Below are 23862 nucleotides of genomic sequence, written 5' to 3'. Positions count from 1 at the left end.
ACCCTGCCCTGTAGGAAGATTCTCCCTGTATCTGTGGCTTGCCTTTCCCAATAGTGAGAGAGCCCCCGTTAGGGGCTTTCTTTCGCAAAAAGGTTTCCCCCATTTCTCTTGTTGAAATTGTGGGGCTAGTCAGGGCTGTTCCCAGCTTAGCTGGTATCACTTTCATTTATAGTATCCCTGAAGGTTGGCTTTATGGCTCCCTGTGCCTCCAAGGACTATGAGCACTCTGTATATGCTCTTGAAGTATGCTGTTTCTGAACAAGTTTATTTTCTTTAAGTTTGTTTTGCCCTGATAGTGGCGACTGCCATTTTAGAGATGCGCCATCGTGACTTAGTGGCTAAAGTGTAGGACTAGGACCTGGGAGACAGGGTTCATATACCCCTCTTAGCCATTGTTATAACAAAACAAAACAAACTGCTCCTTTTGAGCTATTCTGTTGCTGGGTAGTTCGGCCCATTTGTGATAAAAGAACTTTGGGTTTCTTGAAGGGGTGCTTCCCTCTAAAAGGGCAAGCAGGGGTACCTGGACAAGCTGTGGGCTACCTCAACTCTGCTATTTCACTGGAAACATTTATGCCTGGCCTAGCAGGTGATCCTAGGGCTTTGCCCTAGAATTCGATGGCCTGGAAGCGTTTCCGGCCTCAATAGTGTCCCCATGTGGTCCATGAAGCATTGGTTTCACTGGGTCAGCGGATAGTGCCGGTAATGCCTAGGTTGCAGGATTGGTCCCTGTATGGGACAGCTGCATGCTCCCCCATTGCTCTACCTGGACACTTAAGTCCTTTTGGTGGTTACCTCACTGCGAGGGATGTAACGGGTGCCATGTTTGCAATATGCAACTGGGAGAAAGCACCTTTGCGTGCCCGCATTGCAGTTTGCTCTGTGCGTTGCAGAGCACGGCGCTGCACGGGCTGCATTTGCATTGCATTGCTAGGAGATTTGCAGTTGCATTGCACGGAGGGTGTGTGCATTGCATGGAGGGTATGTGTGCATTGCACGGAGTGTGTAGTTGCATTGCACGGAGTGTGTAGTTGCATTGCACGGAGTGTGTAGTTGCATTGCACGGAGTTTGTTGTTGCATTGAACAGAGGGTGTGCAGTGCACGGAGTGTGTAGTTGCATTGCATGGAGTGTAGTTGCATTGCATGAAGGGTGTGTGCATTGCAGGGAGTGTGTAGCTGCATTGCATGGAGTGTGTGTGCATTGCATGGAGGGTCTAGTCGTATTGCACAGAGTGTGTTGTTGTTTTTTTTTGCATTGCACGGAGTGTGTGTGCATTGCACGGAGTATGTAGTTGCATTGAACAGAGGGTGTGCAGTGCACGGAGTGTGTAGTTGCATTGCATGGAGTGTAGTTGCAGGGGTGTGTAGTTGCATTGCACGGAGGGTTTGTGTGTGCATTGCACGGAGTGTGTAGTTGCATTGCACAGAGCGTGCTTTTGGCATTGCACGGAGTGTGTAGTTGCATTGCATGGAGAGTGTGTGCACTGCACGGAGTGTGTTTTTTGCATTGCACAGAGTGTGTGTCTGAAAAGGAAGCTGGCTTGGCGGCAGCTTGGTTGGGACTTCTTTAGGGGTTCTGGCCAGCGCGGCCCTGTAAATTTACATATCATGATGGCAGCACAAGATGCCCCCTGCCCAAGCGGGGGCTGGAAGCTGGCAAGCAATAGCTCAATACCTTTGGCCCTTATTCCCATTTTATTTAGGGATCCAGTTGGATATCGTTGCTAAAACATACCACTTGGCTATGGAGAAGCTGTCTGCCTTGAAGGAAGTTAATTTGTAATACTTCCTCTGTAGCAAGTGATGCTTCACCAGATCCGATCTTGCTGGGTCACTTAACTAATCTTCCCACTAGGCCAGGCTGCCTAGATTTCACCCCTCCCATATCCAAGAATCTCCTGAGGAGTCTGTTGATTCTCCAGAGAGGAGGAGGCGTGTTCTGGTCTCTACTTATTCTGCTCCAGCACCTAGTCAGTCAGTCAGTCAGTCAGTCAGTCAGTGAGTGTCGGAGAGGGAGAGAGACTGAGTGTTAGAGATCATGTGTAGAGATAAGGTTGCTGCTAAGGGCAGCTGCAGACACTCAGTGCAGTGCAGCGTTTATTTATACTTAGACCTATTAAGCTCTGTATATAGTTTGTATAGTTGTAGATAGAATAAAGAAGATATTCTACAGAGCTGCTCTCCGAGTTGTTTATATACTCTGCTAGACTCTGCTGTGCGATGACTGTCTTTTGTTGGAGTGAATCCGGTGCTCGCAACTCTAAGCTGTGAGTCCACAGCACTTTGACCTGTTCCTGTGCAGAAGGTGGTCTCTGGAAGTGCTACCCAGCTCGCCTAGCCCAGTTGGGGCTGAAGTGGATGAGTCCAGTTGGTGGCACTGGCTCAAGGGCGATGCTGACAGAGGTCCCCTTACCTTTGTGTATGCCTACCAAGTGTGGTGAAGGCAGATATCAGGCGATGGTAGCAATTCCTGAATGTATGCAATAGTAGTTCGCCATGGCAGGATACCTTGAACCCGCTCAGGGATTTTCAGGTTCATGCTGGTGCTGCTGGATCTTTGCCCTTTGGTTTTTATTTCAAGGGCTGCTGGTGTGCAAAGCTATGGCCTCAAGCCTGGTGTGGTGAGGCAATCATGTGACATAACTTTTCTTGAGTTTTCCCCATTGTAGTAGCAGTTCACGTGGCCCGAGGAGTTCAGTGACCATCGGATCTGCTTTTGGTCTGATAACCAGGTAGTGGTGAGCGTCTTGGCAAAACAGTCCTCATGCTGTAGCACAGTCTCTGCCCCTCCGCTCATGCTTTCGAGCTGCGCCACTTAAGGTTTAATATTGTGCTTTCTACTCTCCAAATTACGCTGACACTATCCGATTTTCAGATGAAGCGCTTCAGATCCTGGGCTCCAGACTCAGCTATTGCCAGACTTTTCCAGACCTGTGGCATTTTGACAACAATTAGTAATTTCAGAGAGCGGCAGCTTCCATTTCCCCTTCTGCTTTTACCTCTTATGGGAAGGCCTGGATGGATTTCTTAGCCTTAAGCTGGCAGTTCTCGGCCATTCAGAAGAATTGGCCCCCATCCTCTGAGCAGATCCTGCAGTATTTGGTCCACCTGCTGCAGATTGGGCATGCGGTTATAACTATCCGAATTCAGTCCGCTGCAATGTCTGTTACATTGAAGCTTTATTTTTCAGAGACCCTTGTATAAAGTTTGCAGTGCGCAGGGCCTTGGAAGGTTGGAATAGGCTCCAACCTCATAGGACAGTGGGCAGGAAGTCGGTCAATTTTTACCTATGCAGTATCTGCAACAAGTTAAAACTTGTCTGCGGGTTAAAGATCAAGGTGAGACTCCTTTCAGTAGTCCATTGCATTTTCGCACTGAGGGTTGGGGAAATGGTTGTTGGAGCCAGCACGGGGCTGAGAGTCTGGAGGCTTATTGCTTCAGGACTTTTCCTTATCCTTTGGAGCTTGTCATTAGAGTTGGTAACTCTAAAACAGACTTAGTGGGCAGGAGTGCCACAATCAGGCTTCCCACCACAGGTGAGGAGGGCCCTTGCCTTGTTATGGATAACAGAATATTTGGCTTTTTATTCCCTGGGGGCTGGCCCGCTCCTAGTGCATGAAAATGGGTTCCCGTTAGCCCGGCATCAATGTGCTTACATCGTGCACCAGTTATTACAGCCTGCGGCTTGCTTACCGCTGAACACTCCTCATTCCTTACGATTAGGTGCTGCTGCAAAGGCTGCACACTGGGGGCCTGTCAGTAGACAGGATTGTGAATATGGGTCATTGGAAGTCTGACGCTGACAAGGGTTATATCAGGAAGTGTCACAATGATGTCTGTGCTGATGCTTGTCTGTTATTTCCTTTTTTCATAGGAGCAGCTGTGCACATTTGAGCCACAGCATTGTACACTAGGCTGGCAAGCATGTTGACGAGTTTGGACTCGGGCGCCATCTCAGTCTTCCTGCCCATGTGAACATATACTGGATGTCCAGATGGGGAATGCTTTGGGAGGAGATCCTTCCTTTGGTGCGGTCGAGTGTGACCTGTGCAGGTCCTCCCGCAGTGCTGGTGGTACAGCTGGGCGAGAATGTTTGCTGTCTTCCTCCAGCATAAGTTTGCATTCCTGCATGCAAGAGGGCTTGGATTGAGTTGATGGCAGCTCTCCCTGGACTCAAAATAATTTAAGGCATTGGTTCAAGGTGGTTTGGAGGGGGGGTTGGAGCACCTGTCCCCTCCAATGCGCAAAGATGTTCCATTAAGGGAATCCAAGGATTCGCCATGCTTTTGTCGACCCCTTTCGAGGGTTAGGGCCATGCCAGAGTCCCTGGGAGCATTTGGGGTGAGCTTGAGTCTGATCCTGGTTCATTGCTCCCCCATACTGTTTACTGGAACAGACGATATGGTGGGGCCCAGTCGTCAGTGCTGCCCTGCTGAAGTCAGGTGCAGCTAGTCGGGAACCAATGCCTAGACAAACTACCACCGAGCAGGCCAGAAAGCATGTTAATAAGGTGGTGGATAATAGAATAAAATAAATAAAGTAAATAAAATAACAAATAAAATAAAATAGGTCCTTGCTTTAGGTGGTTCTGTAATATTGCACCCTCCTAATTTTCTTAAAGGCTATTGCCCTCTTTAGGGCAGATGGGGTGCATCTTTCCCCTATGGGGAACGACACCTGGCGGGATGCGATTGCCTTGGGATTCATTGCTCCCCCACAATGTTTGCTGGTACTGACGATATGGTGGGGCCCAGTCGTCAGTGCTGCCCTGCTGAGGTCAGGTGCAGCTAGTTGGGAACCAATTCCTAGACAAACGTACCACCAAGAAGGCCGGAAAGCATGTTAATAAGGCAGTGGAAATAAAATACAGGTCGTTGGAAATCGAATGCATTCAAAGATTATGTTCGTTAACATTATTGGTGTCTTACAATTTTTGCTTGTTTTATCTTATTTATCAGGTTTAGCGGTGACCCGTGTTTGGATTGTGGGGCACAGTATCGTCCATTGGGCTGGCGTCGCAGCACGGCAATCTGGATTGGGTCCAGATTTCGGCTTTCCTCCACATATTCGCTTGTCTTGGCTGTCCAGACGTGGGATGCGCTGGTCGGAGTTCCTGCCAAGTATCCGGAGGCAGTTGCTCTTGGAGGGGCCGCCAGCTGCTATTGTGGTGCAGCTTGGTGAGAACGACCTGGTGCCCATGGACTGTTTGTCACTACGTGCTGCAATTTTGGGTGACCTGGAGACGCTGCGTGCAATGGTGCCGACAGCGAAAAATTTTTGGTCAAAGCTTTTGCAACGCTGCGTTTGGAAGGGCAGTCGTTGCCCGGCTGCCACTGAAAGGGCCAGAAAACGCATCAATTCTGCTGTGGTCAGAAAAGTTTTGGAGCTGGGTGGCGATGCAATTTCCCACCCCGAGATTCTTTTTGAGAGGCCATCCTTTCAATGCTGCTGTTTCCAGAAGGATTGTGGAGTTGGGTGGAGAGGTGATTTTTCATCCCGAAATCACCTTTCAAGCGGCAGCCCTTTTTAGGGCTGATGGAGTGCACCTGTCGGCTTCTGGGAATGAGGCTTGGATAGGTGCAGTGGTGGCCAAGCGGAGGTCTTGGCTGGGGCTGTGAGTGGTTGGCGGGGAGCTGAGGGCTCCATGGCGGTTAGGCATTGGTTAAATGGTGCTTGGAGGGGTAAGTGCCTACCCCTCCAAATGATGCGAATGGGAATTCCGTTAAAGGAAATCCAGGGGCTTGCCATTCTTTCGTCCTTGTCCCCGGAGTCGGACTTGGGCCGGGCAAGCCCCACCGGAACATGAGGGTGAGAGGTGTTAGTCTGATTCCCAGCTTCATTCTCACCCAATACTTGTTTCCCACACTGGCTTCCGTTGGTGTCCGGAAGGCCAGCTCTGTCCCTGAGGGCAAGGACAGATAGTCATAACCAGTGCCTAAGCAACCACTCACGTATTTTGTATTTGAATAAAGTTGTGGCCAAAATTATGCCAAAAACCTTAAACAAAAATTGAAGTGTGAAGTGTGAGTTTTTTGGGGGGTGGCTTGTGGGACTCAACACGCAAAGCGTGTTCTCCCTAACAGAGAGCACGTGTTGCGGTTGGGGAAACAGGCCACCCTACAGTGACTCGGCAAATTGTTAGCAACCCAAGCACTAAAGGGTTAATTGGGTTGCTGGGGAGTTCTAATTTGGCAATTTGAAGGAGGGGCCAGAGGCTATAAATACAGGGGCCAGACGAGGGAACGTCCTCTTGGCCGTTTTGAACCGGATCACCCGCCCTCCCTCCCTTTTATTAGGGTGGTTTTGATTGCTTGACCTTGCTATGCCTGTCATGGGGTCGTTCGCCTTTGAGCGGGGGCCTGGTAGGAATTTTGCCATTTGGCTGATTGGCTGGTGCCATTTGGTTTTCGCCTACTGCGTAGCAAATCGTCACAACTTGTAAGGTTGGCGGTTAGGCATTGGTTAAATGGTGCTTGGAGGGGTAAGTGCCTACCCCTCCAAATGATGCGAATGGGAATTCCGTTAAAGGAAATCCAGGGGCTTGCCATTCTTTCGTCCTTGTCCCCGGAGTCGGACTTGGGCCGGGCAAGCCCCACCGGAACATGAGGGTGAGAGGTGTTAGTCTGATTCCCAGCTTCATTCTCACCCAATACTTGTTTCCCACACTGGCTTCCGTTGGTGTCCGGAAGGCCAGCTCTGTCCCTGAGGGCAAGGACAGATAGTCATAACCAGTGCCTAAGCAACCACTCACGTATTTTGTATTTGAATAAAGTTGTGGCCAAAATTATGCCAAAAACCTTAAACAAAAATTGAAGTGTGAAGTGTGAGTTTTTTGGGGGGTGGCTTGTGGGACTCAACACGCAAACGCTTCGCTGCACAAGTTCTGCTTCTTCCTCGTGTGAGCGATGGGACTGGAGCTAGTTAGCTGTCGTTTTCTATCGTTTAAGCCATCGCATTTTGGCAAGTGCAAAGTTTAGACAATGTATCTGGGAAAACACAGATTAACCTTATCAAAGGAGGAGGGTTTGCTCGTTTGTTCATTTCCGTGCAATTGCATATGCACATATATGCTTATTTCAGCATAATGGGATGGCAGTGTTACTACCTGTCACCTCTTCAGGAAGAGATGCATTCGCAACACTACTGAAGCAATGCGCTAAAATTTACAGCCGTGCCAACTAAAATACACTTTTGATTAAATCTTCCCTCTGAAAAATGCTACGCTGACACTTGGAATGGGGGTAATTTATTTACGTTAGGAAAGGATCGAGTAAACGGGTTGAGCAAACTGGCTTTGCTATTTTCAAATGCCACTGTCATTGCTGGAGTTAAGGAAAGGCTGAAAAAACTTGGGAGAACAACACTGTGTCCCTGATATTCAAAATGCTCCATCAAGCGATGGCGTTTTTATACAACGAAAGTCATTTACAGTAATCCTGTAATGAAATGGGACATAGTCTTAAAATAAATAACCCAACACCCACCCACAGCACACTGACCTACCAACAAATGAAACTGATGGGGCCAAACAGAGGGGGAAACTAGGTGATTTTCAGCAGAAAATAAGGTGATGGGATACTAAATTATTTCACTCTCCGCTGCCATTTCTCTTTAACTTTTCTCTTCCCCTCACAGAGTTCCAGAAGGGGGGATTTCATACCCTCCAACTTTTCTCCGATGAAAATGGGCAGGTGGGTGGGGTATTAATAATAATAATAATAATAATAATAATAATAATAATAATAATAATAATACCCCACCCATCTGACTGGGTTGTCCCAGCCATTCTGGGCGGTTTCCAACATATATAAAAAACATAATAAAATACTAAACGTTAAAAAGTTTCCCTATACAGGGTTAACTTCAGATGTCTTCTAAAGGTTGTATAGTTACTTATTGCCTTGGCTCAGTGGTCACATGACTTCATACCCTCCAACATTTCTCTTGGTAAAATAGGAACATCCTCTTCCCCTCTCCCTACCACGTTCATCTATAAAATGTCCTCATCTGCATTTTAAAAATTCTGAAATTTCATTTTTCGTACCATATGAATAAAAATACATAAATGGGAACTATCAAGCTTTTCAGCCTTGAAAAGGATTAAAATAGTACTGTTACGAGTTTGTGGATGCCAGACCATTCTTATCACTGGGTTCAACAAGTGTTAAATGTTAATCAAGCCAGGCTAGCTGCCTGTTGTGGTGATCATGTGGGTGATGGGTCATTAAGATAACAAAGGAATGGGGGATCCGGGCCAGATGTCAAATTCCTTCAACTCTTAGAAAAAACCTGAGTGTTTTAGAGCAGATTTTGCAAGGATGTGACCTAGAAGCAAAACAGCGAGCTGAAGAGAGGGAGAAGCAAGACATTGGGGGGGGTGAACCCCTCCATTGCAGGTCTAAACCACTGAGCCTCTTGGGCTTGCCAGTCAGAAGGTTGGCGGTTTGAATCCGCACGATGGGGTGAGCGCCCATCGCTTTGTTCCAGCTCCTGCCAAACCAAGAAGTTCAAAAGCATGCCAGTGCAAGTAGATAAATAGGTACCACTGCGGTGGGAAGGTAAACAGCATTTCTGTGCGCTCTGGCACTCGTCACGGTGTTCTGTTGTGCCAGAAGTGGTTTAGTCCTGCTGGCCACATGACCAGGAAAGCTGTCTGTGAACAAACGTTGGCTCCCTTGGCCTGAAAGCGAGATGAGTGCCACAACCCCATTGTCGAACTTAACCGTCCAGAGGTCCGTCAACTTTTACCTTCCCTTTATGTGTTAACAAACCTTACATCCTAAAGACACCACAGTCTCAACTGTGCCTCATTTCCAAAAGGAGACACAAGCCCTCAGTAAGTGCCTGGAATCTCATGCCACTTGGAGATTGGTGTGTCTTTGATCAGAGACTGGGGTGGCATGCAACAGTAGCTAACATCTCAATGTGCCCAAATCACAGCAATATTTGGCTCCAACTTGTCCTTTAAATTTATGGACCTTGAAAAAATTCCACACTGCTGGGGCAGCACACGCTTTGATGACTGCCAATGGGTGAGCCTGGAGACATGGAGAACTACTTTGAAGACAAAATACCAGATATTTAGTTCATATATGCGTCCTTTCTCACTCAATGTGCTTTTGAGCTTGAGGTGAATGTCAAACTATTGATTCAGGCCCCCTGCCCCCACCTCTGGAAACATAATGGATATTCCTGATCGTGATCCTTTATCAAACAAAAATACCCATTTTATGTTCATTTGACATAAAATGAGAATATTTTAAAATGTCACGTTCCACACACACACAAACTCATTACTGCAAGGATATTACTGCCCCCTTAGCCATTTCTCATTTTAAACCAAGGCTGAGAATGCCTGATCAAAGTTTAGCTAATTTTTCAATGCCAAGGTTCATCCATGGACAAATGTTGAATTATTTTAGGGGAAACAGTGTCTTTGAACATATGCAGAGTGTTTTTCTTTCACCGCTGCCTTCAGGGATCAGTTAGGATGCAGGAAAGCTTCCAGGTGGGTTTTGGACCTTAGTTACAACATTATATTAATATTAATTAAATTAAGCACCAAGTGGGGAACTATTATATTATATTTAATAATATAACACCTGGAGAGCTATTGGCTGTTGCAACCCAGTGATGTAAATGTGTAAATGTGTAAATGTAAGGCTTGAACATTCATTCCCCTGTTTAGGAAAGTTTTGATCTGCAGTTGGGGAATGGGTACCGTATTTTTCGCTCTATAACATGCACCCGACCATAACACGCACATAGTTTTTAGAGGAGGAAAATCCGTAGGCATGCCACCCGTAGGCATTCCCTCCATAACACGCACAGACATTTCCCCTTTCTTTTTAGGAGGAAAAAAGTGAGTGTTATGGTGCAAAAACTATGGTACTTTTATGAACCATCTTTTTGAGTATGGTGGATGGGGTGCCCCAGACATGGCAGCCATCCTCTATCCCAAAAGCTGATTGGGCTAGGGCTGCCATATTTCGAAGATGAAAAAAGAGGGTGCTATGACGACTCTCATTTTAAATGTCCCTACTATATGTAGGCTATAGAATATGTGATATATTGCTGAGGGGGGCAGGAGAAGAGAAGAGGAAAGCAAGTCTTCAACCACCAGTTATGCCTTGGTCTCATCCAGAAAGTTTAGCCAAAGTCATTTTGGCAAATTTTAAAAATCCACCCAGACAGAAATTTTAGCCCTGAAGAAGAGGACGTGTCCTGGAAAAAGAGGATACATGGCAACCCTAGGATTGTGTTAATGTTTTCTATCTTTTCAGAGCGCTGTAATTGCCTTGGCAACAGTGTTTCCTCCCCTTCTAATAAGGAGCATCTCCACCCCATCGTTCTGCCCAGACACTGAGGTCCAGCTCCGAGGGCCTTCTGGTGGTTCCCTCCCTATGAGAAGTGAGGTGACAGGGAACCAGGCAGAGGGCCTTCTTGGTAGTTGCGCCCGCCCTGTGGAATGCCCTCCCATCAGATGTCAAAGAGATAAACAACAACCTGACATTTAGAAGACATTCTGAAGGCAGCCCTGTTAAGGGAAGTTTTTAATGTGTGACATTTTAATGTATTTTTAATCTTTGTAGGAAGCCGCCCAGAGTGGCTGGGGAAACCCAGCCAGATGGGCGGGGTACAAATAATAAATTATTATTATTATTATTATTATTATTATTATTATTATTATTATTATCTATAACTTGTCACCTTCAGGCTACTTTGTTATGATCCCACCTTGTGGAAATGCAGGTATTAACAGCAGAGATATCTCTGATGTTTTATTGTGTTTTTAATATTCAGTGGGAGCCACCCAGAGTGGCAGGGGAAATCCAGCCAGGTGGGTGGGGTATTATTATTATTATTATTATTATTATTATTATTATTATTATTAATATGATGATGATGATGATTAGGGAATAGGACTGGCTTTTTTGCCCTCAGTAATGTTGACACATAATCCAGTATGAGTTGCTTCGTGGTTTTATGACATCACAAGGAACACACTGGCTGGGATCACAATGAGAAGAAACAAGGAGGTGGTGTGTAGAATTAGTAAAAGGAAAAGAATTGCAAGGAAGGACACTGTTAAAATGTGGGGTGGGGCTTTTTTTGAGACAGTTACCTTGGGACTAAAGACACTCTATCACCCCTCAAAAAAAACCACACACACCAAAAGGGGTCGTTTTCACAGCATGTCAAAATGCCCACGAAAAGCTTTGAGGTGAGGGATGATTCATGCATGGCACCTTGAGTTCACTGGAGGAAAGGAGGAGTATATTTTTTTAAAAAATAAAATAAATGCAGCGAAGCCCTAATTTGCCCCCCTTATCAGACATACTAGTAAATGTTGATAGCTAACATTTAGCATTTGCTCCATGCTACCTACTGACATTCACCGGCATGTCTGAAAGGGAGGGGGGAATTAGGGCTGTGACAATTTTTCAAGATATCCTGGGGCATCAACATTCATATATGAGTCTTAGCATTCACCATATCCAGGGCATTCACTGTTACATATACGTCACAAACAGATATATCACAAATTATGGCAGAAATGTTCATTGTCATGACTGTAGCTCATCCAGTTTCTTTGCCTGCGCTGGAAACTGAAGGGTCAGGCAGTATCTCCCAGGGGACCAGAATTGCCCTAGCAGCTCTCATCCTTGATCCTTTTTCTGTTGCAGGTGTGCCATATTTCCTAAATTCAGCGCTCGCTAACTCCCAGTCCTGAGCTGCGGTAGCTGTTGCTTGAAGAGGCTGCTTTGACCTCATGCAACGGAGAGAAAGTGTGCAGGTCTGGTGCCTTTATGAAACAGAAGCAGAATAGGCTTTGCTGGAAACGCCTGTAGTTTCTGCAGGACTTCACATGGCTGACTCTGTCTGTGGAGAATTTACAAAAAACCAAGGACTGTTTCATTCCGAGCTTCGGGTAAATGGAGGGAAACGATTTGAGGAGGTGGACTGCTCAGGTATGTCTGTGTGACTGATGCAACTTGGAGTTAAAGGAAAGAGAGAGAGTATGGCAAGTGGCTGTGTGTCCTTGAGGAAAAGTGGTTGCAATTTTTGCCTTGCTTTTTTTAAGGAAAGACCAAGATTTTGAGGTGTCTGTTGTAGGGTGTGGAGCCAGCACGACGTAATAAGTAGGAACTGTGTTTTGATGTGATGTATCCCCCTCGCCCCCAGTTCCCTCAGATATTTTTCCTCCTTCAGTTGAACTATTTGAAGTATACCAATTCATGACACTTCAGTTGTAGCATTTATGTGTTTGTAGCTTGCTTCTCATGGTGAATAGCTTTACAGGCAAGCTTTGCTTATCAGTTACAAGCAAATTTCCCTGCCTTTCCTCAGTAAAGCTTAGGGCAGAGACTTTTTCAATGTTATAGTCGCACAAATGTCACCCTGTCTCCGGTGTGCTGGTTGGGCTGTGAGATAGTAGCTTGTCTAAGACCATCCCGCTGTGTTGTGTGGCTGAATTTGAACTCAAGTCTGCCTACTCCAAATCCTAAAGTACAATATACAACTCAGAGGTAAGTATCACTATGTTAAATTATAGTTACTTCTGAGTAAGTTGGGGGGGATTTCAGCCCCAAACTCTTTGCTATACACACAGTGGGTTTCCCAGACTCAGATCCTTTACAGTGTGTACTTTTAGACAGAAGTTTCAGTAAATTCCGTGGCATTTACTCCCGGGTAAGTGTGTGGATTTCAGCCTTACCTGACTATTTTGTTGCTTCTTCCTTGCCATCTATTTGCCAGGCATCAACTATGGCTAGCATCTTCTGACAAATACAGCATTTTGCTTGTGGTGTTTCCTCAGTCCTTCAAATAGGTATAACTTTGACAAGGGTGCTGTCTCTACCTCGCCTCAGAACAGTGCAAACCAGTGCCGCCTAACCTTATATAAAATTCTATAAAATTGCAATGACAGAATGTGTTCTTACTTTTCAGGCACTTCAGCCTGGGAGGACAAGAAATGCGTATTGTTGCACAGGCCAGCTGTCCTCTGGTCAGCAATTAGAAGGCCACTTTGACAATTGGATGGAGATGTTCAAAACCAAGATAGCAAACTGACCTCCAAATGTAGCTTTTTGAGATAGTCCTATTGCGACAGTTGTGATTCTTGGAGATCCTATTATTGCCTTTGCTATGACTCCCAGTTCCTGATGGGTACTGATCTAGGGACTTCCAGCTGCTAATCACTATTCTATAGGTTACTTGTGCCCCATGTGACAAGTAATCTCGGATCTGTTCTCTTTTGACTTACAGGATAAAGGGCAGAATTGATCCTTGTTCATTCATTCATTCAGAGGGCCTCTAGGGATATGTTTGTTTATTATTCTGGCAAGTCTACTCTCTTTGTTGAGGCTTATTATTTAATAGGCGTTGTTTCCTTTTTTGTGGGCCATATAGATATTACTGTGAGCTCTCACCGACAGGATCTGAAATATAACACATACACCAACAAATTAAATTATTAAATATGTCTGTAGCCAATTTAAATTATGTGGTGGTGTGGAGCAAAATACAGCAGTACTTCACAGCCTACCTTATTGTTTGGAAAATTCCCTCCATCGTAAGTGGACACTTGAACCAATTCTCATATTTTAAAGAGGGTTTTTTTAAAAAATAAAAAATTAAAAAATATTCCTCATGGCACAGAGTGGATGGAGCAACACTGACATCCTTTGGTTTAGGCTTAGGGGAGTGTTTGCAGCATCTGCCCCCAAAGTGCCGTGGAGTCTCTGCAATTCTCTCTCTCTCTCTCCCACTGCTGAAGGTTTGGGTTCAGTGGGATCCAAGAAGGGATTGTGCTGAGTCCAATTTGTTGCATTAGGGAGCATCAACTGTTACAGATTTAATCTGCGCAAAGGATTACATCCGCAGAATGGAAAGCTACAGGGCGGCGATCCCAGTAAACGTTACCAGCACAATGTGATGCCAGAGATCAGCTGGAACAAAAAAACGCTGGACCCCAAAGAGGTCGGAATAACTTAAGTTTGTTTGGTGTGTAGGGTTTTTTTTTTTTTTTTTTTTTTTTTTTTTTTTTGGAGGGGCAGAGGTTGCCAGAAAGGCGTCCAGTACAACTCCTTTCTTGCAATAACGGGGGGGGGGGAGCAAACTCATCGTAACATAGCTGAGGATGAGCAGCAGATAAACCCCATCTCTCCCGGACCAGGCAGTTGAAGAGTGTGTGTGAATTGGAAACACCAATTTCTTCGATATCATCTCTGAGAGGGCTGTAATTTAATTTGAGAGGTGGTGGGGGGGTGTCTGTTGGATTTGACATGACAAGTGCCGCAGTCTCTCTCTCTCTCGGTGAGGAGGGAGGAAAATTAGATATCTAACGAGGAAGTGTGGGGTGAGGGGGTTTTAAAAACAAACCGGCAAGAAAAGCCCAGGAGTGGCGATGCTGTGATTGTGTATTATTACAGCAAGCGGAATAGATGAACTGATTACCTTGGACTTGAAGCAGAAGAGTGCCATTCTGTCAGGAGCAGGAGGAGGGAGTCTTCCACAGAAAGCCCTCCTTTCTTTCTTCCCCTCCCACCACATTCACTTGCAAATCACTGTGAGCCTGGAAAAGCCTTCTCTTCCTTCCAGTCTGTGTAACCTTCCCATGGCAAGTGCTTCGCCTCTATCATCAGAACCTCTCTCTCTCTCTCTCTCTCTCTCTCTCTCTCTCTCTCTCTTCCTGTGTGGTGGCTTTTTTCCTTTTTTTTTTTTTTTAATCAGGCGCTCTGAATGAAAGCCAGTCAGAGAGGAGAGGGAGAGAGCGAGAGCTAATGCTCCCCCCCTCGCCCCTCCTTTCCCTGCTGTCCAGAGTTAAGTGATGCTCGGAGAATAAGCCTGAATTAAATTCAAGTAGGATCAGTCTTGCGGGGGGAAGAGAGAAATAGGAGAAAACCACTAAAACAAAGAGGAAGGAAGCTATTGCAATTATCCCACGGCTTTGCATAGGTTGTTGGACGCTACTTCATTCGCGGCAGAAGGTAGGAACGCTCTTGCTTCTAGCTTTCATTATGTGTGTGAGAGAGTTTGTTAACAGCAGTGTGGTTTATTGTGGCAACAGCAGAGATCTGAAAGATGTAACTTTCTCCAGGATTGCATGATGGTCGTAAGAGAGAAGTTGTGTGTGTTTGTGTGTGTGTGTGTGTGTGTGTGTGTGTGTGTGTGTGCAGCCCAGGTAGAATTGCACATATACCGTATATATATATATCTGTGCAATTCTAGCTGGGCTGCATTTCTACCTGCTCAAGAATGACAGAGCTATGCAGTTTGCAAAGCCGGTTCATTAATTGCCAAGCTAGAGTCAGAGTAACATATAATTCCTTACAACACACAGCCCACCGGCATTTTGCTGTTGTGAAGGAATTGGTAGGAGGGTAACCAGGAGGGAGATAAATTCTGTGTGCACTTGAAAAGCTTAATCTCTCACAAGGGTAACTATCATGGTCAGAGCTTCAGTTGCAAACGCACAAGCCAGGTCTTGCAGCATCCTTGCACGGCGGATAATGGCTTTCTTTTTCCATCAATAACACTATCATAGTTTTCCTCCTCCTTCTGAGTAATATCTCACTGTGAAATGTGACACACACACACAGTGCGAATCCTGCTTCAGGCTACTCCTTGTAGACAGTGGGGATGGATTGATGCACATGGGCTAAACTTATGCGCCTGTCTTGATGGCTAGTAGGATACGCAGAGAATGCTAAGCGTGTGTACCCATCGCGCTTTGTGTACTTGAGAAAGAGTAAAGCAGTGTGTGTGTGTGTGTGTGTGTGTGTGTGAGAGAGAGAGAGAGAGAGAGAGAGAGAACACATTATGTGGGAATACAGGCAGCAGTTGTGCGAGTCTTTACTGTCGTTGCTGCAATAAAATCCATATTTGATGTGGTGTTAAATTAATGCAGCATGCTGCAAGTCCCCATCCATGCTCCTGACAAGTCACCGTTGGTGGCATTGTCAGCTGCTCTTACGGCTGCGCTGCAAAAATTAGCAGCAAGCGAACGTGCGACACAGTGCCAGATGTAGCCACCTAAACCTAACAGGGCTTTTAGCATAAAGGATGCCACCGACCGCACGTGCGGTCTGTGACAAACGGCAGCCAGTGGAACCTGACCTATCATCTTTGTTTGCTTGCACACAAATGGAGCCATTTCCTCTTGTCCTCGTCTTTCACTCTGGTAAAGGAGAGAGAGAGAGAGAGAGAGAGAGAGAGAGAGAGAGAGAGAGAGAGAGGAGCATCTGTGTTGCTCAAAACTGCATATCCATTACTTCCAAGATGCTTGGAGGGGCATTATTTTGATTCTGCGGGAGGGAGGGAGGAGAAAGCATTTACTTCATTTTTGTGTGTGTGGCAGCTGGCTTCATATGCATATCTGGCCAAATTTTGGCTTAGGGTTCAGTACCAAATTTCCAAATGACCTCCTTCCAGAAATGTTTTGTTCTTGAGAGCTGCTGCTCAGCACTCTTGCATATCACCCTGCATGCTAATATGCTTTCATCCGAAATACCTTCCTCTGCTGTGATTGTTTTTGTTTGTTAACTGTTCCAAAGGGAAATTGCATGAGAGCGAAAGGAAAGGTGGGTGTAAAAGCTGGCTGAGAGGAAAGAATGAGTGAGAGAAGTTCTCTACTCTGAGGAGAAGAGACTCCTCTAGATTCATGCCGTCAGTGTGGTTGGGTGAGGAGAGAGATGCTGTGTTTTGGAACATAATCAAATTACCTGGTTCTAGCTCTGCAAACTCCTCAATTTCAAGCCTGCCCTGCTGAAGGAATCTGATTTACTGTGCAATGTGTTTCAGTGAGTGTGGGTGACCGTTCCATAATGCAATGCCTCTCTTTTAAGATTTTAGTTGGTTCTGAGTATCAATATGGCATTTAAATAGATGGATTTAATTTTATTAGAGGCTCAATGTCACAACAAATGACGTCACTTACACTGTTTTCATTTTATGTTTGTCATACCATATGATTGATTTTTTGGGGGGTAACTATGGGGGAGAATACAGCTCTTGCTGCTTGCTTTGCACTCATTTTATATTGGCATGTCTGTCTCCAATTTAGGTTGGCAACTTTGGGTGGAACAGACTAGTCTTAAAGGCATAACCTTTCCCTTGTAGCTATCATGATATGCAGAATGTTATGTGTGGGCATACTTAAGCAATGTTTGACAGTGTATTGATTTTTATTTGGAGTCGCAGTCATTTGTTACTTCAAAAATATGTAGGAATCTTCCCAGTACAGGAATACATAGCTTCAAAAGGGTTTGTGTGCCAAAAACAGAAGTGCAATTTTAAAAAATTGAAACACTACACATAGTGCCATGGTCCCTAGATGAGCATCATTTCTCTTGTATTATATCGTCCAAAGTAATTTGTTGTTAAAGTTAAAAGCAATCCAGGGAGCTCTGCAATGAATGTGGCTGTTAAACAAAGACTACATTGTTTCATCTTTCTCATTAAAGGACTCAGTGCTGAAGGCAGAGAGGGTTAATTTGAAAATGGTAAGCATTTCTAGCACTCAGAAAGTCATTTCCTGATCTCAGTGTGATATCTTAGGGAAATAGGTGATGAGGGTCTCTCTCTCTCCCTCTCTCTCTCCCTCTGCAATACTTGCTCAGATGACTTATTGTCTAGATATTTTTGATTAAAAATGTTTTGTTTTTGTGTTGTTGTTTTTTTAAAAAAATCATCCCATATAATGCCACTAGGCTGCAGCAGTAGCTCACAAGGGTCAGTAAAGGGTTGGACGACTGCTTGAGGAAGTGTTAACAAAGTGACATGCCTTGTATCATTGTACTGTATTAAGTACTGTCCATTTGCCAATTGATTTATTGTCAGTGGTTGAAATATTCTGCCCACTCTCCTCATTGGACTCCTCCACAAGTTCTGGCTTCTATGTAACACCAATGTTGGCCCAGATGACCTGGAGAAAGCAACAGAGGGAAGAGACAGAGACATCCAGAAGTGAGAACAACTTATGCAACATACATCTCAGCTATAAAATTTCCACTGTAGATGCACCAGAGTTTTTCTTATTTAATAGGCGACAGGGAGACTGGTTCACATCTTAGCTAATGCTGCAGAAAGACCAGATTTTGAACAAGAAACCATCAGGTGAAGGACTCTTTATGGCTGATCTGAAAACTTTACAGGTGCCCCAAAAGAAATGACATGTAGGATTTAATCCATTGTGGATCTCTACACACTGGAGAACAAAGAATTCCCACAAGGCGCATGGTAGCATTGAAGCAGGAAGCATAAGTGAGTCCTTCCAGTTTCCATGCTTTGGGGACAACATCTCAAAGGGGAGTCACACATCTGCTGCAAGCTATCTTTGCTTCACAGGCACATCTCTCATGGGAGAGATGCACGATTTGCCCCTTTGCACACCTTCCTCTTGCTTTCTCACTTCCACATAATGTTCAAAGCAATCCATCAGGATACAGTGGTACCTCGCAAGACGAATGCCTCGCAAGACAAAAAACTCGCTAGACGAAAGGGTTTTTTGTTTTTTGAGCTGCTTTGCAAGACGATTTTCCCTATGGGCTTGCTTCGCAAGACGGAAACGTCTTGCAAGTTTGTTTCCTTTTTCTTAACACCGTTAATACAGTTGCGACTTGACTTCGAGGAACAACTCATAGAACGCGGTGTGGTAGCCTTTTTTGAGGTTTTTAAAGACTTTGGTGATTTTTGAAGCTTTTCCAAAACTTTCCCGACACCGTGCTTCGCAAGATGAAAAAAATCGCAAGACGACAAAACTCGCGGAACGAATTAATTTCGTCTTGCGAGGCACCACTGTACTCTGTACAATGAGGTGCAGTTGATACAACAGAAAAGGCAGAACAGGTGATAAACAGAATCATAGACTTGTAGGGTTGGAAGAGGCCACAAGTACCATCCAGCCTCACCCCCTGTGATGAAGGAATCGTTTACCCAATGTGGCACTCGAACCCCAAACCCTGAGATTAATAGTCTCATACTCTGCTGTCACCCCATTTGCCCTGCATTCTCTGAGCAGTCACTTAGGTTTGATGTCAGAGGTTAACTTTAGACAGTACTGAAGCTAATGATGCTAAGAGTTCCATCTTGTAGAGCCTTCTTGGTCATGATTCCCTGAATGTGGAATTCCCTTCATTGGAGTCATATAGACTCCCTCCTCTGATAACATTTCACCAGTTGAAGACCTGTTTATTTTGCTTAGCCATTGAAGGCTCATCATCTGCTGTCGTGTGACTATGCAATCTGCTGCTGTTGGCTGTTTAGGGAAGCTTTTAATGTTTGACGGATTACTGCATTTTAATATTTTATTTTATTTTATTTTTGTATTTTAATATTTTGTTGGAAGCCACCCAGCGTGACTGGGGAAACCCAGTCAGATGGGCAGGGTATAAATAATAAATTATTATAAACTGTATATTGTTATAAATTATTATATTATTATTATTTTATGGTGCTTTTTGTTGGTCATCTATTCTGTATTCTGATTCTGTGGCACCCTGGGAATTTCAGTTGAAAAAGATGGTCTAAAAATATGAGTGATATATAGTGTTAGTCCAACTGAAGACCAACTGAAATCAACAGACCTAAGTTATTGACGATTTCGTTGGATATCACCCATGATAAAACAAAAATAAATACATCCACATGCAGCATGTCAATGTACATGGCCTTCCCCAAAAACACATTTGAAAACTCTTCCTATCACTTTGTCATATCCATTTGTTCCTGGGCTTTCATCTCAGAATTAGAAATGTGCTTGAATACTTTCAGGAAGAGATACAAGATACACACACATGCTCCCAAGTGTATAAGATATACTTTGCCACTGGTGAGAAGTACACAATTGGTGGACTCCATGGGTCTTCTTTGTGGCCTGCACAAATTTTGCCTCCCATTTGAAAGGCATTCCTTATAACTTGAACATACGATAGTAAAGAAATTGCAGGGTTACTTGATGCTGAACTTGTTTCCCACCACAAGTTTAAGCATCTCCAAAATATAGCCCATCCTTCAACGAATGAATTCACTAAACAGGCCAATGAAATGATGGGCAGAAGAAGTCTTAAGACTGAGACCTCTCAACCCATAAATTGTGTTGGTTTTACATGATCTTATATGTTTCTCGGCTCCCTAACTCCATCACTGACTGTTTATAGCAGATGTGGATGGGGAAATCGGAACTGGTGTGGTGTTATCAAATAAGTTAGAAGACCAGGTGTACGACTGACATGTTTTGGAAGCAGATGTGTTTTTCAACTATCTTATCTAGTATAACCCCTAAACTTTTTATCCCAGTACTTTCTCAGTGCAGCAGACTATTTCTTCCCAAGTATGAAATCTTTTTTCCATTTTTTTTTTAATATGGAGATGCTTGTTGTTCTACAAACTGAGGCCCTCATTCCAGACTAACTCACTCATGTGGTATCTAATTATTGCCTCAAAATAATGAAAGATACAGGGCACACAGTTAAACCCAAATGAAGCATGTTTAAGTTCCACTGATATCATTGGTAGATAGTTCAATTTAGGCTTACATTTTCCATTAAGTCCAAAGAGACTTAAAATGCTAACCTTTGACTACAACATGCCTATAGCAATCAGATCTGCTTTTTTAAGAAGTCTCAATTCTGGCTTGACTGGTCCAAGGTATCAGAGCTGACCTCCCCACTAAAGTAACTTGGATTATTTTGATGCTGCTGTGAAACTGGTTTGAAAAACCAACCACCAATAGCTTTTTTTGCACTATACTCTCAACCTTTTATTTAATAAAGGGGATTGTTTTGGGTGAGAACCCATTCATTTTCCCTCAGAGACTATTGAGCATCTAAAAAAATCAAGGCCATAGGTGTATTTTGTTTGCTGTTAAATTTGGCCCTGAATTAGGCTGATTTCTTGCTTCTTATCCTTTAGCACATTTGCTAATCCATGGAAGTCCATCCTGTTTTTCTTTGTGTGCCTGCCCTAAACACAATTAAGGGGAATCGATTCATTGCAAACAGTATTACCTGCAAGTAAGTGTGCTTGGAGTACAGCCATTTATGTTGAGAAATCTTTTAAATCAAGGCCTATTGAACCATTCAATACATTTACACTGCCTCACATACTTCTAATCAGTTTCAGATATGTTTAGTTGCCAAAGTTCTGAACCTAGATCTTCCTAGAAACTGTAGGATTAGGAAAATGCAGGGAAATGGAGGTGGAGTTTTTGGAGGAAGCTATGGCAATTCACTTGTTTTTAGACGGTCTACAATTTGTGCTTCTATGCTCCTTATTCGACCTGAAATACTGGTTTTAACCAGGTTCAGACTCTCTTATTGTTATGATTGTCGGCTGAGGTACCTGGAACCTAGAACTTTGTAAGCAAGCTTATTTATCTGCAACAAAGAATACCAAACAGAACCCAGTGACAGCTGAACCATTCTGATTTTGTAATGTAGGTGTTCCCATCCCTTACGCCACTCAAACCCCCATAGACTTTTTCTCAAAATGGCAATAGACTTTGGGAACCATGGTTTAGATAGATCAATAGATCAAATATTACTTCTTTAATATAACACATATAATTATAGTAAGAACTCTCATGTAGGAGTTAATACAGTCCTGTTCAGATAGTACCCCTTCAGACTACTGAGGAATGGAACACACTTCAATTGTATTCCTGTTTTCTTTCTGTCTTTCTGTTTCCTTTTTTAAAAGCCCACAATCCCTTATACTGGCACATCAGGGACTGGGGTCTGTCCTAGTCCTCTTCTACATGTGAATAACTTTCTGTTTGTTTTGTTTTTTAATGCATGGGAGCATTTGAAATGCAGACCCCCCCCCCAATTGCAAATAGGTATTATTCACACAGGACTGTATCAGATGATTATTCTGACTGTATAAATTGGCCAGGCTAAGGCTTAACTCTTATGAGAGTGGCATGGTTGGCAATCCCATTGCCCCCCCCCCCCAGAGATACAGTGTTGCATAAACCACGCAGGAGGGAAGGGGATAATGAGAGATGAACCACTCCAACCTCATCTGCCCATTCTACCTCTGATGTTTCTGAAGTCCTGTCCGCATAAATATGTCCGTAGTCTGTGCTTTCTACATTATCTTGTTGCTAAACAGGCATGAGATGGAACCGTGTCAATCTCCCATACCAAGAATCGGGTCTGAGTCAGCTGTTAAGTTGCATTCGAAGTACTCACATATTCTTTTTCTTTAATTTACAATCTGCATCCAGTTCTGGTATCTTGCTAGAAGCAGCTCTTTTTCGCCCCCTCCTTTTTTAAAAAAAAAAAAAATGCCTCCCAGGACTGTATGTGGAATAGATTCTTGTGCACTCAGTTGATAAGGAAGAATTGTGTGCTGCAGGTGGCACGAGTGCGGGAAGTATCTTTTGAGATATTGCTTCGCTTGCTCTAGCAGAGTGGATAAGATTGGAGAAGCAGCTTCTGAACTAAAGGCTGCTAGTTGGCAGTGTGTAATATTTTCTCAGCACCAGTAGCTTGAGTCAAGGGAATATAAAACATGGAGTGAGGTGGGGGAATTGCCTCTACATATATGCTTCCCCCCACCTACCCAGCAACATGCTACTGCCTTTCTGAACTTTCTTTGTTGCCAACCTAAACTTTATACTTTCTCTCCTTTTTTGTGGGCAGTGCACATAAATCAAAATATGAAAAGAAAATGGTTGCTGCAAAGCAGCCCGTGGAAAAAGAAAAAGAAATCCTATCAGGAAATGAAACGGCCAAAAAATCTTCCAGGTTTTGCTAGTGCTCAAAAGATAAAGGACTTTTTTTGTTTTGTTTTGAAGAACAAAGAAGTCATTGCACCATTTTGGATTCTATGCATTTTTATATCGCTATATATGCATTATTATTATTTTTTGCTATTATGATTTTATCACTGGCCACGTCGTGTGCTACAGGCTGACTGTATTACATTTATCCTGTCTTGATGCTTTGTGTCACCCTATAAACAATATAGAATACCTCTCTACAGTGTGCCTAGACTGCATGATTTTAAATTGATGTAGCCTTATAATATTTGCAGATGTTATAACACTCGAGCTTTTAAGTCATAAATGGTTGGTGACAATGCAGTCCTCTCTCTTGGGGGCAAAGCATTCAAAATATGTTGAATAACATGATGCTTGTTTCAGTTTGCATATGCATAACACTTTTGTCCTGATTTCATCCTAAGCATTAACATTGCATATGAGAGTCTCTGTTAATTAAATGGACATTTGAATAGTTATGACCCAATCCTAATTATAAACATGAATACATCCTATCATCTGTTTTGCAAATTGGGTTATAGGGTGTTCATATTATTTCACTGTGTTTACTGCAAAAATACTCCACTGGGGACCATTTTTTACTGTCTTCCCATTACATATTACATGCTATCATTTCTCATCAGCACCTACCACTCTGGGGCATATCTAGCCAAAGTTAAGCACATTTAACTCCCATTTATATGCAGACAAGGGCTGGATCTAGGCTGGATCCAGACACATCAAAAAAGCATTTCAGTTAAACGCGTTGTAAACTTTGTATGAGAAATCGGGTTGGCAAAAGCGGAGATCCACAGCGCCATCTGGTGTCATTGTGTTAGAATGCCTAAAACAACGCATATAAAGCTCTTTTTCTTTGCCAATGTAGCTGAGTCCTAGGAGCATAATGTCATCAAACATATCACATAGTTGATCCAGTTGGCATGGGATAGAGGCAGTGCTGTTCTTCAGGGGGTACTCAGGGGTACCGGTACTCAATACCAGCACCATTTGTTGTTGTTGTTTAAAAGCATGGCACTTACTGTAACAACTTCATGGTGAGTACCGGCACCTATTTTTCTAGGAAAAAAGCACT

The 23862-nt window shown here is 43.9% G+C and overlaps 1 protein-coding gene and 1 long non-coding RNA gene across 7 annotated transcripts in view; one reads left to right on the top strand and one right to left on the bottom strand.

The window, feature by feature from the left end:
- The window catches only part of LOC308593934, a 373867-nt gene that overhangs the window by 113443 nt on the left and 236562 nt on the right, over positions 1–23862 (bottom strand). The window lies entirely within an intron of this gene.
- LOC308593732 (cadherin-10) overlaps positions 1–23862 on the top strand; it is a 419208-nt gene that overhangs the window by 268289 nt on the left and 127057 nt on the right. For 2 of the 6 annotated variants that reach the window (XM_081206333.1, XM_081206329.1), the window contains exon 1: positions 14117–14197. The exons of 1 other annotated variant lie outside the window; for it this stretch is intronic. The gene's annotated coding sequence lies outside the window, so the exon portion shown is untranslated. Of the gene's footprint in view, positions 1–11849; positions 11974–13752; positions 13985–14116; positions 14198–23862 lie in introns of those variants that run through there. 3 more of the 6 variants (XM_081206330.1, XM_081206331.1, XM_081206336.1) reach the window with 3 other exon arrangements.

Source organism: Podarcis bocagei (assembly GCF_964188305.1).
Source record: "Podarcis bocagei genome assembly, chromosome: 8".
Taxonomy (NCBI): Eukaryota; Metazoa; Chordata; class Lepidosauria; order Squamata; family Lacertidae; genus Podarcis; species Podarcis bocagei.
This window is presented reverse-complemented; position numbering and strand designations above follow the sequence as displayed.